The sequence below is a fragment of the Nyctibius grandis genome, chromosome 3, assembly GCF_013368605.1.
Source record: "Nyctibius grandis isolate bNycGra1 chromosome 3, bNycGra1.pri, whole genome shotgun sequence".
In the NCBI taxonomy this organism is placed as follows: Eukaryota; Metazoa; Chordata; class Aves; order Nyctibiiformes; family Nyctibiidae; genus Nyctibius; species Nyctibius grandis.
The window spans coordinates 54,756,452-54,775,325 of NC_090660.1; the positions used below are offsets into that span (position 1 = coordinate 54,756,452).

General features: G+C 42.1%; 1 protein-coding gene across 1 annotated transcript in view; it reads right to left on the minus strand.

The window, feature by feature from the left end:
• Positions 1-18,874, minus strand: part of ANKRD12 (ankyrin repeat domain 12) — a 71,007-nt gene extending 52,133 nt beyond the window's left edge. Inside the window, 1 exon segment of the mRNA XM_068396691.1 lies at positions 18,676-18,874. The gene's annotated coding sequence lies outside the window, so the exon portion shown is untranslated.

Below are 18,874 nucleotides of genomic sequence, written 5' to 3' on the forward strand. Positions count from 1 at the left end.
TTAAATACGACAGCAGAGAAAAGTTTGAAAATATATTAAGCACTCACAAATGGCATGGAAAAAGGTGGTGGCCTGTGGATAATAATTAACAACCACAACAATATTATTATTAAAAATATTAATAAACTGTCACTGTTTTCCCTGAGGGAAAGCTTCAATACAAGCTTCATGCATGTAAGAAAACTCCACATAAGATGGCCTTTTTAAACCACTTTCCTTCTTTTCCCCTAGACACAGGGGAAGTTTCAGTTGAGACCTGTATGTTACCAGAATCAATCAACTGTAAGACATAAATCTGTAAGAAATTAAGCATCAGTAGCTCTCATGCTCACAGAACTACTTGTTTCCTTTCTGGTTGCTCTCTAGCTCCAGAGGTTCTTCTCCCAGGCAACTAGCAATAGGACAAGAGGACATAGCCTCAGGCTTCGCCAAGGGAGGTTCAGGTTGGACATTAGGAAGAATTTCTTCTCAGAAAGGATCATTAGACGTTGGAATGGGCTGCCCAGGGAGGTGGTGGTCACCATCTCTGGATGTGTTTAAGAAAAGACTGGACATGGCACTTAGTGCCATGGTCTAGTTGACAGGGTGGTGTCAGGGCAATGGTTGGACTCATTGATCCCAGAGGTCTCTTCCAGCCTGATTGATTCTGTGGTTTACAATGGATGCTTACCTTCTTACTCCACCATGTCTTCCCCATAACACATACAGCAAAAAGTTACACGATGCTTAGGGAAGGTTTTCTTTGACAGTCCTGTTGTACAATTCATCTTGAAGGTTAGCTGACTGCTATTGTAGCAAATTAATGGGGCGCAAGACTGAACTTCACAGAATCACAGAATGGTTAAGGGTTGGAAGGGACCTCTGGAGATCATCTAGTCCAACCCCCTGCCAAAGCAGGTTCCCCTAGAGCATGTTGCACAGGGTTGCGTCCAGGCGGGTTTTGAGTATCTCCAGAGAAGGAGACTCCACAGCCTCCCTGGGCAGCCTGTTCCAGTGCTCTGCCACCCTCAAAGTAAAGAAGTTCCTCCTCGTATTCAGATGGAACTTCCCATGTTTCAGCTTGTGCCCATTGCCCCTTGCCCTGTCACTGGGTACCACTGAGAAGAGTCTGGTCCTCTCCTCTTGACACCCACCCCTAAGGTATTTGTAAGTGTTGATAAGATCCCCTCTCAGTCTTCTCCAAGCTGAACAGACCCAGCTCTCTCAGCCTCTCCTCATAAGAGAGATGCTCCAGTCCTTTGATCATCTTTGTAGGCCTTCGCTGGACTCTCTCCAGTAATTCCTTATCTTTCTTGAACTGGGGGCCCAGAACTGGACACAGTACTCCTGATGTGGCCTCACCAGGGCCGTGTAGAGGGGCAGGATAACCTCCCTTGACCTGTTGTCCACATTCTTCCTAATGCACCCCAGGATACCATTGGCCTTCCTGGCCACAAGGGCACATTGCTGGCTCATGGTGAACTTGTTGTCTGCCAGAACACCCAGGTCCTTCTCTGCAGAGCTGCTCTCCAGTAGATCAGCCCTCAACCTGTACCGGTGCATGGCGTTACTCCTCCCCAGGTGCAGAACTCTACACTTGCCTTTGTTGAACTTCATGAGGTTCCTCTCTGCCCAGCTCTCCAGCCTGTCCAGGTCTCGCTGAATGGCAGCACAGCCTTCTGGTGTATTGGCCACCCCTCCCAGTTTTGTGTCATCAGCAAATTTGCTGAGTGTACACTCAGTTCCTTCGTCCAGGTCATTGATGAATAAGTTAAACAGGACCGGGCCCAGTACTGACCCCTTGGGAACACCACTAGCCACAGGCCTCCAACTAGACTGAGCACCACTGATCACAACCCTCTGGGCTCTGTCGTTCAGCCAGTTCTCGATCCACCTCCCTGTGCACTCATCTAAGCCACACTTCTTGAGCTTTCCTATGAGGATGTTATGGGAGACAGTGTCGAAAGCCTTGCTGAAGTCAAGGTAGATAACATCCACTGCTCTCCCCTCATCAACCCAGCCAGTCATGTCGTCACAGAAGGCTACCAGATTGGTCAAGCATGATTTCCCCTTGGTGAATCCATGTTGACTACTTCTGATGACCTTCTCCACATGCTTAGAGATGGCATCCAGAATGAGCTGCTCCATCACCTTTCCAGGGATGGAGGTCAGGCTGACAAGCCTGTAGTTGCCTGGGTCCTCCTTCTTACCCTTTTTAAAGACTGGAGTGACACTGGCCTTCCTCCAGTCCTCAGGAACTTCTCCTGTTCTCCATGACCTTTCAAAGATGACAGAGAGTGGCTGGGCAATAACATCTGCCAGTTCCCTCAACACTTGTGGGTGCATCCTGTCGGGGCCCATGGATTTGTGTGTGTCCAGTTTGTCTAAATGATCTCTAACTTGATCCTCCTCAACCAAGAGAAAGTCTTCCTTTCTCCAGACTTTCTCTTGTACCTCCAGGGTCCGGGATTCTTGAGGGCTGGCCTTAGTAGTAAAGACTGTGGCAAAGAAGGCATTCAGTAACTCCGCCTTCTCTGCATCCTCCATCACCAGGGTGCCCTCCTCATTCAGCAGCGGGCCCACGTTTTCCCTCGTCTTCCTTTTGCTGCTGATGTACTTGAAGAAGCCCTTCTTGTTGTCTTTGATGTCCCTTGCCAGATTTAATTCCAAGCGGGCCTTGGCCTTCCTTGTCGCCTCCCTGCATACTCCGACAACCTTCCTCCCAAGTAGCCTGTCCCTTTTTCCACATTCCATAGACTTCCTTCTTCCATTTCAGTTTTGTCAGAAGCTCTTTGCTCGTCCATGCAGGTCTCCTGCCCCCTTTGCTTGATTTCTTACTCATAGGGATGTACCGATCTTGAGCTTGGAGGAAGTGATGTTTGAATATTGACCAGCTCTCATGGACCCCCCTGCCCTCTAGAGCCCTAACCCATGGGATATCCCCAAGGAGGTCCTTGAAGAGGCCAAAGTCAGCTCTCCTTAAGTCCAGGGTTGTGGTCCTACTTATTGCCCTGCTTCCTCTACGCAGAATCCTGAACTCCACCATCTTGTGGTCGCTACAATCCAGGCTACCCCCAACTTTCACATCTCCAACCAGACCTTTGTTATTTGTTAACACAAGGTCTAGCAGAGCACCTCTCCGCGTTGGCTCCTCCACCACCTGTGTCAAAAAGTTATCATCAACGCTCTGTAGGAACCTCCTGGACTAATATTCTGATGTTCTATGAGAATATTAGTAGCAGATGGGTTAATTTCCAAGATACAGCATTTATCCTGGAGCTCTAGAATGCACTTGCATTTAAAAAGCAGGGGATCTAGCATAAGGAAATGTTCTCAACTACCTTTGTTCTTCTATATTTCCTGTATCTTATTTCATCTGCAGAGAAAAGAAAAAAAAGAAGAAAAATATCCCTGTTTTCCAACAGGGATTTACTCCAGAGTGGGAAACAGCGAATCAACTGTACAAAATTTCTGCTATAAATATAGAATCATAGAATGGTTTGGGTTGGAAGGGACCTTAAAGATCACCTAGTTCCAACCCCCCTGCCACAGCTTCTCTGGGCAGCCTGTACCAGTGTCTCACCACCCTCACAGGAAAGAATTTCTTCCTAATATCTAATCTAAATCTACCCTCTTTCAGTTTAAAACAGTTCCCCCTCCCTCATTCCATCACTACATGCCCTTGTAAAACGTCCCTCTCCCGCTTTCCTGTAGGCCCCTCTCAGGTACTAGAAGGCTGCTAGAAGGTCTCCCTGGAGCGCTTCAGAATGTTTTGCTAAAATTAAACTTAGGAAAATGACAGCTAAGGCTACATCTACATTAGGAGGAAGTACAGAATTATGAAGAGTGGATCTGTAGGGTGGAACAGCTGGTAACAAAAATTTGAAATTTACACTAGTCACATTCAGCAGGTTTGCTCTGGACTAGTTCTAGTGCACTCCCATGTACTAAACACACACAAAAGGTTGGAGCACATTCAGCACATTCCTGAACACATCCCTCAGCTTAAAACAGGAGGAATCCAAGCTCTGAAGCCACTGCATGGAGCAAACTAAACTACAGCAAGGAGAGAGAAGGACAGTCACTCTAAAGGTGTATTCCTGATTCAAACTAAGACACTGATAACAGATTTCCTCTTAGTGATCTCCTCCCTCCCACCCCCAAGACTTTGTCTCTTCCAAATTTATTTAGAAATGACTGGTATGATCTTGATCTTAAGCTATTAAGAGTCTATTATAGAAAGGAAAAAAGAAAGTTGATGGCTGAGTATAAGAGAGAGATGTCTAAGAACAGCTGAACTGAGGGAAAGGCGGGCAAAAGCCAACATTACATATTCTGTTCAGAGAAAGCCAGCTGGCCAACGCATATGTACATACTGGCTAATTAAGAAGTATGTAGGTAGCTCCCACCTAGCCATGCCAAATGTTATCTGTATTCTGGTGGGAGTGTCAAAGGCAGCTGACGTTAATGCACTGGGAGAAAGGGAATGGATATAGTACAACCACAGAAAATTGAGAGTTTTAAATATTGTAAGGAGTAGAGTTTAAGCAAAAAGATATTAGCAAAAAAAAAAGATGTTCAATTAACTAAATTTAACGCTCTTTGGGTTCTTTTTTATTCTCATCAGGAAAGTGCAAATTACTTAATTTTATTTCACAATAAAAGCATCCTTCAGCAAACAGCTTAAAAGAAGTGATTTCTTTCCAAAAGAGAGGTTAACAAACTCCAGCGTTACTAGTGATACATGAAACATTGTGATGGGGCATGTAGCAGCATTGTCAATTTTCTTCTTCTTACAGAAGTCAGTGCCTCTATACAGATAATTACCTCAACCGTGACCTACTGCTATGCAATGAACAGCTCTTGGTCAGATTGCAAAGCACGTGTCACCAGATCAGCATCTACCTTTTCACCTACAGTGTCCAATAAGAAAGAAGGGCTTGAGATGGAACGAGAGATTATTTAGGATATTTTGGTTAGGGGTTGGGGACATGCTAAGAGGCACAAGACAAGGAGCTTGGGAGTGTGGGGAAGGAGACCATTCAGGTCTGAGTATGCAAATACACAACATGCAGCAGGAGGGTAAGGAAGTCCCGTAGTATACAGCTGGGCTTTTCCGGCTTAGGAAGTTAAACACCACGTGTATGAAAAGAACAGCTGTATTTTTACCTGATATTTCCCACATAGAAGTATGCCTAATAAGGAGTAAAGCTTCAGATTAGCTACATGAGAGAATGACTGATGAGCAAATAGTAGAATGAGAAACTTGAGAAGACATGCAAGAAGGGATTGTGCTTGGGAGGAAAGCACAGGAGACTCCACAATCAACACCCAACAATTTTTTTCCCCAGAATGTGGAACACAAAATTCTCAAGTCTGCCATTCCTGTGGCCCTGTAAAAAAGCACAAGCGTTGCATCTCATTTTAGTTTTAATGGAGAATGACAAGCTTACTGCTGTGGTCAGTTTTCCATTAACTCCTTGAACAGATATACTTGTAGAAATGAAGTCTTAAACACTGCTGATGTCTCATGAGAATGCCAAAATTAAGGCAAAGGATAGGACATTGCCCAGAGCATGTAACATATTTGCCACTAGCACAAGAGCTGGACTAGGGAATCCTATACCCTTCTGAGCTTAAGGAGGGAAGTGGTGTATGGTTCAGTGTTTCAAACCTAGTAAGCTCCATCAGGCTTATTGTAACTGGACTTCACATCAGAACCAATAAATACAGCAAGCAGGAGGCAGACACTGTAAGAAACATCTTTTGAGCAGCCTTGTCTGGAGACAGTAACAGTACTGGAAATAAAGCCAGGAAGAAAGCAGAGGAGAAAAGGTACAAAAAAAGATGACGGAAGTCAGATCCACTTTAAGGAAGCGCCAGAAGGGGAACTATAGACCCAGACACAGTGTTCCGCTGGTTCCACTCACCTTATCCTTTTCTGCCTCTTCCCATCCCACTCCTCTGTCCATTTTCTTCACATAGCCAATTACACCTCCCACTCCTATCCTACCTTTTTTAGTTCTTTGCAATAACAGAGAAGGTTCAGATCCCAAAACAAGGTATATGAAAGAACATCTTCCAGATGAAAGTTATAATTTCACATAAAAGCATACTGCGACATTTTCACAATTTGTATATTCTCTGATCACTTGAAAGTTAGCAAATTTTGGGGAGGGAGGGTAGAAATCAAGATCAACCAGTCAAGAAACATTTCCCTGAACTATGCTCTGAAATAGAGTTCCCTTCAGTGAAGTGAAAGAAGATTCCTCCAAAAGATGGTCAAGCATTTTTCTCCTTCAATAGAAAAAGATGCAAGCCTGCCACAAAAAACTGCCCTTTGATTAGTAAAGCACAGCCTACGTAAAAAAAACTGATTAGAACTTTATACAAAATACTGTTCTGAAATTTCAAAATTTCAGAGTGACTGTAGCCACAAAAATATTAGTCTTTGTACCAAGGTCTTCATTGCAGAGGACTATATAAACACAGCTATTCTATAATCATTGCAGCAGTTTATTTGATCTTTGAGATGCAGACAATGAAAGGGCTATTGAAGGCTTCATTTGAGCAAAAACAGTTTTAGGTTTCTGGTGCAAAGTCCTATGAAAACAAAGTTACATGGATCACAAAACAAAACAAACAAACAAAAATACTTCCTCCCAAACATTTAGCAACCAAGGGTGCTGCTGGAGTCAAGCACCCTAGAAAGTAGCTGCATATTACTGCTAAGTAGGACTACTGAGCAACTTAACTCCCAAGGTGCTAAAGTCAAAGCTGAGTAGGTATGTGATCTATATAGTAAGGCAATTTTTCCAAAAGCTGGTAATACATTACACATATGCAGCTACAATGGACTAAACGTACACTGAAGTACATCCCTACTGGCAAGCCTGCCTCCTGCTGCAGGCTAGAAGCATGCTGTCCTTTACAAGCTTAAAGGAAAACACATTTTGGATAAGAAAAGATTAAATAAGAGGCTATCTGCATATGTTATACTATTTAAGACTAAATTTTTTTACCATCACCGCTTCCTGTATGTGGTGTGCACTAAAATACCATCAAATACAATGAACAGAACAATCTACCAGGCACTTTTTGTCCCACGCTCCATAGTGTCTCATTGTACTTGCTATTCAGTTCTCTAGCACTAACCAGCAAACAAATCACTAAATACTACTGGCTTTAAGTAGCACACCAATTTAGTGTGTTGGAGAGAACAGTGCCTGAATGATACATGCAGTGGCTTTTACAGATGAAAGGTGAGAAGAACATTTTTATTTGGAAAATATTCACAAGGTCTTTTCACACATGATTGCGACAGTTCAGTCCAAGCAGATTCCAGTGTCAGAGTTATGATGAAAGAATGGAGCTCTAACACAGTCTCAAACTAATGGTGCCTAAGGCAACAGTCTGTTGCGGTATTAAGTGCAAATGTAGTACCCAGCACGGACATGAGTCACAAGTTTGGCAGATTTCACAGCATTTGACGATAAAATATGTCAAAACACTTTTGGTCCAGAAGTGAGGAATTCTTTTTATTACAATTTTCCTTTAAGATTTGCACAATACTTGAGGTGACTCTGTGGCTAAAACGGGCAACAGTGAGATCAGTTCTACTCCTTTCTTTGCTATACCTATTGCACAACCTCAGAAAAAGTGCCTTACCCCTCCCCTGTAGCAATTCTCCTTACCAGATTGTAGATGATACACTAAAAATCAAAGAAAAGAAAACATCAGCCTAACATAAACGCACCTTTTAGAAATATATGCCATGAGGTGACTTGGATATGTGTATTTCAAAGACTCCTCAGATTGGAGCTAACATATGGAATGGACTACTAGACGCGTTGTCGTACCAGACAGTATTTCTATATTTTAATTTGAAGTGTTTAGATACTTGAGATCCAAACATATAAGGATTGCACAAATCTTTCTGTAATAAGAAAAAGAAAATATTTGAACCCCATTTTATAAAGGTGTCCTTGGAACAGTGAAATAGGAATGGGCAGTGACTACTCATAATCTCCAGAACAGCTTTTAATATACTCTGAAGTACCTACTCACCGCGTGCCAGACTACACTACACAGGGCTAGGATGAAGTCCCTTAAAAAACAGCTGACACTCAGGCAGCAAGAAAGATTTTCCAATACTTCAGCTGGAACTCACCACTACTTCCTACCAAAATAAAGAACGTATCTCATAGTCTAGGAATTTCTACTAGGAAGAGCAAAAAATGAGATGACATACAACTCTTTCCTATGAAGAAAACAAATGAGACTCTTTGCAGGGCTTTTGTTGCACTTGCCTACGTAGGACCTTGGGCTCCTACCCAGAATGCCTTCAAATCCCTAATTTAAGTGCCTGAGTTTACCTGTGCTTGGTTTCAAGTGTCAAGTTCCACAGATTTCACAATACTCTTCAATTTATTCTCCATGCTAATAGCAGCACCTAGACTTGTCAGCTTCTTTCTAACAAATAAGCTCTATTAAAGAGCATGGCTGAATCTGGAGTTTTCTGATTGAGTTTTTGTAAGGCTTTTTTTTTTTTTTTTTAAACTAAACACATGCTTACCACAGAACACAAGAACTTCATCTCTCATAGAATTAAAGAATAGCTGAGGTTAAGGGACATCTGGAGGTCATCTAAGTCCCTCAGTTATCTAGTCAGTCAGACATTTTCATCTGTCCTTGTACCTTACATAGACCAGGTTGAGTTTGTTACTTGAGCAGGAAAAAAGTGGTAAAAGAAACCATGGAAAAAACAGACCTTCCTATTCTTGACTAACTGTAGGCACCTATAAATCCTGCAGCGGAGTTTTACAAGCAGCACACTATGGAACAAGAAAAATTTAATTTACAAAATTTAATTTACAAAACCTTATTCCCTGATTGAAAATCCCACACCCCAACATACCTTTGAGATTTGTTGCATGGATTGACTTGAATTTTAAAGTTACTACTGGTTTACAAATTACAGATAGATCATGCTTCAATAACAGCTGTATCTGAGCAAGAGATTGCTCCTCTTTCATGTCACAGCTCATCTTTAGAAATAGACCTGCACTTCTTTCTGTAATGTTTTCTTGCAACTACACTTATAATAAACATCAACCAAGTAAGGACTAAAACTCCTGTTGGAGTAGCCTTGGATGTATCTCATCTCACACACTTCTAATTAAAACTCAAAAGTCTACCTGTCAGAATGAAACCAACACATTGGCACTGATTTGCTTCCAAAAGTAAAAACAAAACAAGACAAAACAAACGAGACTTTTAGGGTATCTTACAACTCGGATTTTATTTACACTTCCTTCGACATGATCAAGCAAAATATTCATTTGCTGAACATTCCTTTTAAGCTAGTTTAGCCCTAATGCTCCTGCTGAAATGTTTAAGTAGCACTCAATACAAAAAGTGGACTTCAACGTTTTGTCATAATTTTTACTACTGGCAAAGGCAATTTCTCATAGTAATTGAAGAAACTTGCTTCTGTTGCTGTGTGAAATTTTTTTGACAACTTGGTGAAGTTCTGAGGAACCACTGACCAGAAACACACGTAGCAAGTGACTTCACTTACTTTCAGAGAATCTCTTTGTCACTAATACCATAATTCCCTGCTATTTCAGTGTACCTTGATTTCCACCTTCTTAAAAAGAGGAAATATCTACAACACTTTTTTTTTTTTAAATTTTAAAAAACATCCTAAATAAAAAGGAGGACCTATCCTGGACAACACCATAGAACTTACTATCCATAAATCGAAACTGGGAATAATAAGGTCTAGGCTCCCCCTTCCTTCACAGACATTAATTTATTTTCACAGTATTGCTGAAAGATGAGAATGCGTTATTTCCTTCATTTTACAGATGATGACTTAAGTTCACAGAAATAATGACGTCAAGAGTTTGATCAATTTGCCATACCCATAACACATTACGGACTTTATTTTTCAGATTATTTCAGTTTGTTGGGATCGGACTTCTAAGCTCATGTGGAATTAATTACTGTTTATGTCTTGCCAAGGCACTGAAAAATCATAAAAACTAACATTTTGTTAAAATATCCTTGCAGGTGCTATGCCAAACAATCTAGTCTTGCTTGGCATGTAAGAGCTAAAGATTATTAACAGAACATAACACAGGAAGAGAAACAAAAGGATCCCAGCTATCTATAAATGACCTTTAATGTTCTTCCACATAGATAACTGAACATGGAAGAACTGAAGAAAATGAGTGTGCTAGGCTCTACTTCTACTTTAACACCTTACAGTAGTATACTAAATATTCAAGTCCAAGTGTCCAAAAAGTGTCATTTTCAAAGGACGAGACACTCTCAGAGAATCAGTTAGATTCATGGACACAAAACCCGGGTAAACCCATCTGCATCAAGCCCCATCCAAAAGATGACACCACGAGACTGCCTCCCAAAGACCCTGTAAGGTGCTGAGAAAAGGTATGAAACAAAAGTAGTAGGGAGGGGATGAATTCTTTCCCATTTGACTCTTGAACATCTCCTAGGACACTGAATGCCTTCCTAACTTAAAAAAAAAAAGCTATGGGAATTACTTTGTTTACATAATGTTGTTTAGGGTGAAAAACAATGTTGACAAGCATGGCCAAAACTCGCAACCCTGAAAACTGGCAAATGGGGAGGATGGTGCTTTGCAACAGGGAACCCAAAAAGAAGATTTGATATAAACAGACAGCTGAAACAGTGAAGCATCGAATGAGAAGGTACCTGAAGGAAGAAAAAGTAAGATCAATTACTACGATTTCTTCACTTTTATTTTTGAACAGAAATAGTTTCACAAGTCTGAAATCCTAAATGTTAGTTGTTTAGTAAAAGAAATACACATGGCCAAGGAACTGTCTTTACAATAGGTACTCACTCTCTGATTTACACCTCAATTGTACATATATTTATATTCAGAATAAACTTTCAGAACAGAAGTCCTACCAGCTTAAGATTACAGAATTATCCATTATTTCAGAGAAGTCTTAAGGGCTGTGGACCTGCTTAATAGTGAAGCATGTGGACTGGATACATATATTACAAAAGAACTTGCAAAACCATAGTCTTAAGTAATTAATAATTTTCACAACAGGATTGGAAAAAATGCTTGTTTTTCTAGAAAAGCATAAAACAGTAGGACATTTGATATCCCAATGACATCCCAGATTGTACAAGAATCACAGAATCTTCATCAATAAGCCAGTATTATCTTGCAAAAAAGGTAGATCATTCTATCACCACTATCCATTTTCTCATATAATTTCCTCTTAATACCCAAGAAAAGTTCTGCATTCAAAGCATTTAAATTAATATTTTATGACAAAACTATTTTTAATTTAAACAGCTTAAATTACCAAAGCTGAAAGTTTGTGGAACTTGCATCACATAAACCAGATGACAGTTTTATCAGAGAATGCTTAGGAATTATTCAAAAGCAGAAAATCCTCTCTGATTCTGAGAGGCTTGTGTTGAAGTTTCTTTTTATGCGTAGAGGTACGCATCCCCTGCCCCAAATTGGGAGGGACAAGATGTAAGAAATGAACGTTTAAGAATAGGGTTATCTCCTGGCATTATAAACAAACAGAAACAAACAAAAAAAAGCTCTACCCCTCCCGAAAATGGTGATAAACCTGCCTTCCAGAAGTCAGACCCTGACCCCCATATCAGCTGGGCAGGAATGGCTTCCATAGTGACAGGGGGCATCAGCCTTTCTGAACCACATATACCATTTTGACAGCATTCCTCCACGTGGGCCAGTAAGGATCTGCAACCGGTGCCAGAATTCAAGATGAACCTGAAGGATGTTTGTCAGTATTGTCTTATTCTCAAATGCATTTCTCTACTCTCAGATTAACCCTTTGTGTTTTCATGGAAGATACTAGCATTATTGTTTTTACATACAGCTGGCTGTTCTGCAAAGAAGCACTGGAAAGAAACAAACAGAACGATGAGGGTACAAATACAACTGGCTGAATAAATAATTTTTTCTCTCCTTGAAAGGAATTCTGCAAGGTCAAAAATATTAAGTTTCTTTTCAGATGTTATCAATATTCAAATGATAATTTCTGAAGAAATGCCCTTACTAATATTCATGCTTTAGCTACTTTTCGTATTTCTCCTTCCTCAGTAGAAAATAAGGTCGTTTCACTTTCAGTTTCTCACAAGCTTACTCTGAGCTGCCGGCACCGGAAGAGACTTTCTTGAAGTAAGTTCTAGTACAAATAACGTAGAGAAGACATATATGTATTTGTCTTTTATTTCTTAAAAAATAAATATCAGAAACTGCATTTGTAATAAGTGAGACAAAGTGCAAAGAAGTCTTATTTATGCAACCAGGTAATTAGTCATTTAAATGAAAAAAAAAAAAGGACTTCATTAAGCATCTGTATAGCAGAACTTAGTAGAATGCACCACAGCTTTACAAGACTACCACACACAGGCAGTACAAGAAGAATGCATCCTTTGACTATTAAAAACTAAATTAGCCAGGAAAAACACATTACCTACAACAACTGAAAAAAATTTCTATTCCACATTTGAAAGACAAAAGTTTGACAGTTTTACAATTTATCAAGCCTTCAGCAATAAGCTCAGCAAGGAATCCCAACAGACTAAGATCAGAACTTAGTAAAATGTTACTCACACTATTAGGGTGAATTCCAAGTTCAACTGGTCATGCCTATAAGCAGTCTGCTCTAGCGGACCCTGCTCTGAGCAGAGGGGTGGACTAGATGACCTCCAGAGGTGCCTTCTAATCTCAACTAGTCTATGATTCTGTTCCATGAATTAGAAATGCAGATGTTCTTTACCTCAGCAGCAGCATGTCTACTGGTAGGTCTCTCCTACTGATATGTTCAGTATATGAAAAGGGTTAAGTCTTCTGTATTCTCCAGCAACTTATGCTATGTAGTCAGGACAGCATTTATTCCAACAAAGACTTACACAGGTGGCTAGAATAACCTGTGTAGCTTGTGAGTACTGATGTCATACTCAAATCATATCATTAAGACAGCTGCATAGAATGCAAACATCATATTCCTACTGAGGGACATACCTAGCTGTCGAAATAAACGTTTACATGGAAAAACAACCTCACCTCTTTACTCTGAGAATCAGACATACATAAGCTTCCAGAGTGCCTGAAGGGATCTCCCTTTATTCTGGATAGCCTCTCAAAATAAAGGAGATTCGTGATCCTATATAGAGGAAACCTATTCTGGGAAAGAAAAGAGTGAGTCATGCTTGCCCAAGAACTCTGGCTCTCAGGAGTCAAAGACACTTAACTGCAAAATCCATTAGTCCTCCCTTTTAATCTACAAGTCTAAAAAACTTATATGTTCACAGGTGCTTCCTCTTGAGTTTTTTTTAGGATGAGCTAGGGGTTCAAAGGAAGCACCTGCATAGATGTTTAGCATAATATGATACTCCCATTAAACTAAATGGAGAAGTGGAGTTGTAAGCTTCAGTTTTGATGTTCTGCTTATTACTTAAAGATGTAGCTAAGTAGATATTTGTCAACTAAGAAAGACTATTCCATTAGCACAGTGCCTACCAAAGAAAAACTTAAAAGCTCTTCTATCAGTGCTTTGCCAAACTAAAGATAAGCAAGCCTATTGCCAATTAACTTTAAATTCCTTCTACAGGAATCTACATTCCCTCTGGAAACCTTCTAAAGATCTGCAAGACAAGAGATTTCAAATCTACTGTGTACATCATTACTAGAACCTCAGTAATTTCTATTTAAACCTCCATAAGGTAATGATAATTTGCCAACCTAAAAAAACAAGAAAACCAACAACTTATCTACAGCACTTCCAGAAGGAACATAACCACTAAAAGCAGATGAACTGCCAACACCTACTCACAGTCCTTCAACTGTAGCAGGATCCACCATGAGTGGTGTGTGTGTGCTCAAGTATGACTGTTCATGAGTAAGACCTAAAACAGCAGATGCAGGGAAAAAAAGCAAGCCTCTGACTAAGCTTACTTACAGGTCCCCAACTGGATAACTGAAGTTTTTGTTCTGGCTAAATTGTGAAGATAAGCAAAATATTCAACAGTCTTTATTGCCACCTCTTGGCCATCACCACATACCACCAAAGTAACTGAACAAAAGCAGATGCCAGTTCCTTTACAGAAAAATATTTTTTCTTTCCGGAAAAGAGATAGCGAGGGAACAGATGGAGTGGAAACAGAGAACAAAGAATAACCAGAATACTGTTTGCATACAAGTGTAACTATTCAGGGCTGTAAAACTACAGTGAATACTGCAATTAACCCTCATTAATGTTTTACTGTGTCTTCTGGAGAATTGAAGGGACTGGAAAGAAAAGAACCAGTTATTTTCAAGACAAAAGACAGTATTTTTTCATTCATTTAAAAAACTTAATACAGTTGTCAAGACACCTGTCCCTTCTCGAAGTTAGAAGACGAATGGATTAACATTGCCCACTCTAGAAAGAGAGTCTCACTAACGGAACTTTCCATTTTCCCTTTTTCAGTGAACTAGTAGTAAGAACCCAGATTAGTAGGTTTCTGTACAGTGTACAGCACCACAGAAAGCTGATTTCTCTCCGTTAGCATTCTTTGTTGCATACAATCTTGAAGCAAACATAAACAAGGGCAAGGTATTTCCACAAACTGGCTAGGGAAGCTATCTATCAAACCTTCAAAGGCTTGAAAAGCCAGACACCTATTAAGTAGGACTAATACAAAAGGCTTTGAAAGAGAAGGGAAACTATAGGAAATGTCTTCAGGTAAGCAAGCTCATTTCTGCTGTCATCAAGCAATTGAACTTTCTAAGACTCCTACCACAACAATACTCCTGGAAACACAAAGTGTTATTTGGTTTCTGTTGCATTTAATACATTCTGAAGCTCAGAGGGGGGCAAAAAAAGTGCTTTCTACCTCTGCTGTTTTCCAGCCTCATGAATGCAAGACATAGGATAAGAAGAAAGTTGTTCCAATACTCTCTATCTCCACCAGGCTACCAGCAAGTGGAAAGCACTTGACAGGGGCAGGGAAGAAAATACCTGAAGTCTTCCTCCTTGGCTTGCATTTTTACTTTTGCCTCTAATAATGCTCATAATTGCATCTCTAACATTGCTAATGGGCTTTTCTTAGCATAAACCAGTGTGAAACTAACCCTCTTGCAACATTATCACTACCTAGAGCACTCTGAGTAGCAGCCATGAAACCGGGGAAAGTTTATTCATTTGTTGCTTGCTAAAGATAAAAGCAGTTGCAGCAGATAGAAGGATGCTTCATCAGATCCAGGGAGATAACTCAAAATATGCCAAGACAAAGGCATACTCTCAACAGCTTGAAGTCCCTCTTTCAGTAAATGTTTACATTTTATGCAAGGTGGCAATAAAGGTCCTTAACTGCATAGGTAAGCTACAAAGTATGGCTCCATAAACTTATGGAGGAACTTTCTAAGACTTTTCTAGGTTCTGGAATAATAATGAACTGGTAAGGAAAAAACTAAAGATGTTAGCAGGGCTCCGACTTCTGTTACTCTATTAATAAAACTATTCAGTGTCATAACACAAAATGCAAGATAGAGTTTGTGCTAATATTTATTTCATACCATCTGTCGCTAGAGTCTAAGTAGAGTCTAATGATTCAGTTAAAAAAAAAATAGTCTGATCTGGAGACTAAATGACCAACCAACATTTATACTACTCCATCTGCAATAGAACATGGAAGAGAAGAAACACCAAACATTCATGTCCAGCCCACCTCTTTATAAGATAAGATCAAATTTGTCAAAAGTAAGTTGTTCTAACTGTGCGTATTAACAGTGCGGTAGCAGGTTAATCATTACATATTCTGTGATCAATAGTTTTTTCCAGTTTTAAAGAAGACCAACTGTGCTAGTCTTCCAGACAATTTCATCAGCCTAAGATCATCTAAACATGTCAAATCACTTCAAAAAAAAGGATTTGTTTTCATATGCCTGTATGCCCAATATTGAGGAAGAAGTTCTAGCTCAGCCACTTCTAGGTGCCAGTATTTCCGCTAAAAGGATATCCAGAGTTTTCCATCTGGTTAAGTTAAAGCTGCAACAGTTTATGGGTTTTGTAGCAATTTAAAGAGACACCTAAAGCAGAAAGAAGCTGCTGCTTGAGACTATGATTGATGACCTCTAATTTAATAAATATAGATATTCGATTTTCAGTTTGTGCTTTTAATCCTAAGGTAAGTGGTAATGTAGTAGCACCCCCTGCAAGTAATGCCAGACATTGAAGCTTCATACAAGCACTCACTCAGCCTGCTTATTAAAAGACCTTTTCCTCAAAGAACTTACCTATCGAGCAAGCCTGCTGGAAGAAACCGTAAATGAATTTAGTTTGTTGCACAGAGCTTGCTTTTTTACACAACATCTGTCCTAAGCTTTGCTGTCTGTAGTATCCCAGAGTTCACAAATAATTTTGCATAATCCTCTGGGTGGGAGAAAAACATGCAAAGAGATGGCAATGGAAAGGCAGAAATCCTTATATCTGAAAGACTGAGCTGTTGTCTTTGCGACAGAACCAAAGGCTCTCTGATCAACTGTCTGCACTCAGTGATGACTAGAGAAAAGCCAGGAAATCTGAAGAGGGACTCACATACCATACACCAAAAAACTGACACCACCACAAGAATGCCACCATACTCCTCTGGGTGCTGAGAAAAACATTAGCACTCCTTGACATTTTAGCTCACAAGACACGTACAGAAAAGCAGACGTATTGGGGGGGGGGGGGGGGGGGGGGGGGGGGGGGGCACACCAAAGACACAGATAGTCAATGGGTTTTCCATTACCTTCCCAATAAAGTATTCTGCTATACCTCAAACCCTGCAATTTTATTTGAACATACAGTTTTTCAAGCTTGCACATAAACCTACTGAATTCACACAGGGTGAGATTAAGGTCCCCAGCTGATCAAGTCACAAGGTTAGCTGAGAGTGTGAGTTTCCACGTAAAGAATGAAGAAAAGCAAATGACATCCAGCATCTGCACACGCCTCAAATAATACGAACAGGTGAAATGCCCTGATGTCTCACATCATTCTGAAGATCTGTTACTCTGGGGACTCTTACCCACTGCATTACAGAAGATTACAGTGGAAGAAGGAAAGAAAGCACAAGATGCTTAGCTATTTGCAGCTGCACAGCACCTGTGGGTAGCTCACCATGCCCCTAGGGTAACCTAGACATGAGGTCCTAGAGTAACTAAGATGTGAGGACAACCAAGCTCCATCAACTTGCATACTGAAAAACGTCCAAACCCTTGCTGCTTCAAAACTAGAGAGTAGAAGTGACCCCTACCTCCAAATCATGACAGGTCAATAACACCAAATTATTTTAATAAAAGTTAATGATTTCTTATAGACATGATGATCTCACCCTTTCCTAGTGTTCCAAGATTAAACATTTCTTTCCTGGAACACAAGTCTATTTGGACTGTTCCATATCTGTCTGATAGCTTTTTGTTCCTACAAGCATCACAATTTACTTGTCTTCATTAAAGCGCCGTTTTATCCCACGAACGATCTTCTAATTCAGAGGTATAAAATACAGATCTTCCTCCAAATCACACGGCCCACAGAAGAAAGGCACAGAACACAGCAACGGCATCAAGATAATTTCCACAGCTGATAATTTCTCTAGCTGATAATACTGATATTAAACTACTCATTTTATTTGTGAGTTTAAATTTAAAAAAAAAACAACTTTCATTTCTTATCACCTACTCAGTTCTTAAAAAAAAATACTGAATATTAAGAATGGTACCTAGAGAGTTAGGCTAGAACTAGCGTGAAGAACCGTGCAACTGAGCCTGGCATTCTCTCATTTCTTGTCCTTCCTTTGTTGCCGAGTGTCACCTGTGCCGTGTGAGTTACTGTGCTCCACCTCAGCGCCGGCTGCCTTGTACTGACAGACCAGGCAGCTGAACGCGTTATTCTGCAAAACAACCAGGCACCCTTCAGCGTTTAACGGAAGACCGCAGAAACGCCTCACCCGGGTCTAGATTTGACGAGGGCAGGTCACCCCGGCGGGGCGGCACGGCCGAAATCGGCGGAGCAACTCCCGAGGCTGCAAGGGAGCTGCCGAAATTCCCGAAACGGAGGCGGGGCGTATGTGTGTGTGTGTGGTGTGTGTACACCGCCATGCCGCGCCCGGCACCCCGCGCCCCGGCCGCCCGTGCAGCCCCCGCCTCCTTCCCCGCAGCCCCGGCCGTGCCGCCCGCGGCAATCGCTGCCCCGGCCCCCGCCACCGCCCCCCGGCCACAAGCGAGCCCCCCGCCGGACGGCGGGGCAGGGGCTGGGCTCGGCGGGCGAGAGGCGCGGCCGCCAGACGGTGACAGCGGCGGCCATGGCTCCCGCCGCCGCGCTGACAGGCTGACAGCGGAGAGCCGCTGCCCGCCGCCGCCGTGCCCCCCGCGCAGGGCAGCGCGGCGACAGGCCCGCCGCCCCGCCGGGCGGGGGAGGCGAGGTGCCCGCTGCCCGGGAGGGCAGGGCAGCGGTTACACCCCCCAAGGCGGGCACCGGGTGAGGGCTCCCCGGCCGCTCCACTGCCCGCCGTTCGGAGACAGGGGGGCGGCACCCCGCGGGCGCGGGCACCGCGGCGACGGGTGGGATCGGGGGTCCCCGCCGCGCACCGGGAAGGGGTGGGGAGATGCACTCCGGTCCTTACCTTCTCCCGGGACCCGGCGGCGGGACGCGTCCTCCTCCCGCCGCTTCCCTTCTCCTCTCTCCGTGGCGGCGCGGCCGCGGGGATCCGACAGGGGAGCGGGTGCTGCCCGCCGCCACCGGCGGTGCCCGGGGGCTCAGGCTCAGCCCCGGCTCCGGCCGCTGTGGCTGTCGGGTTTGGAAACACCGCTCCTCCTCCTCCC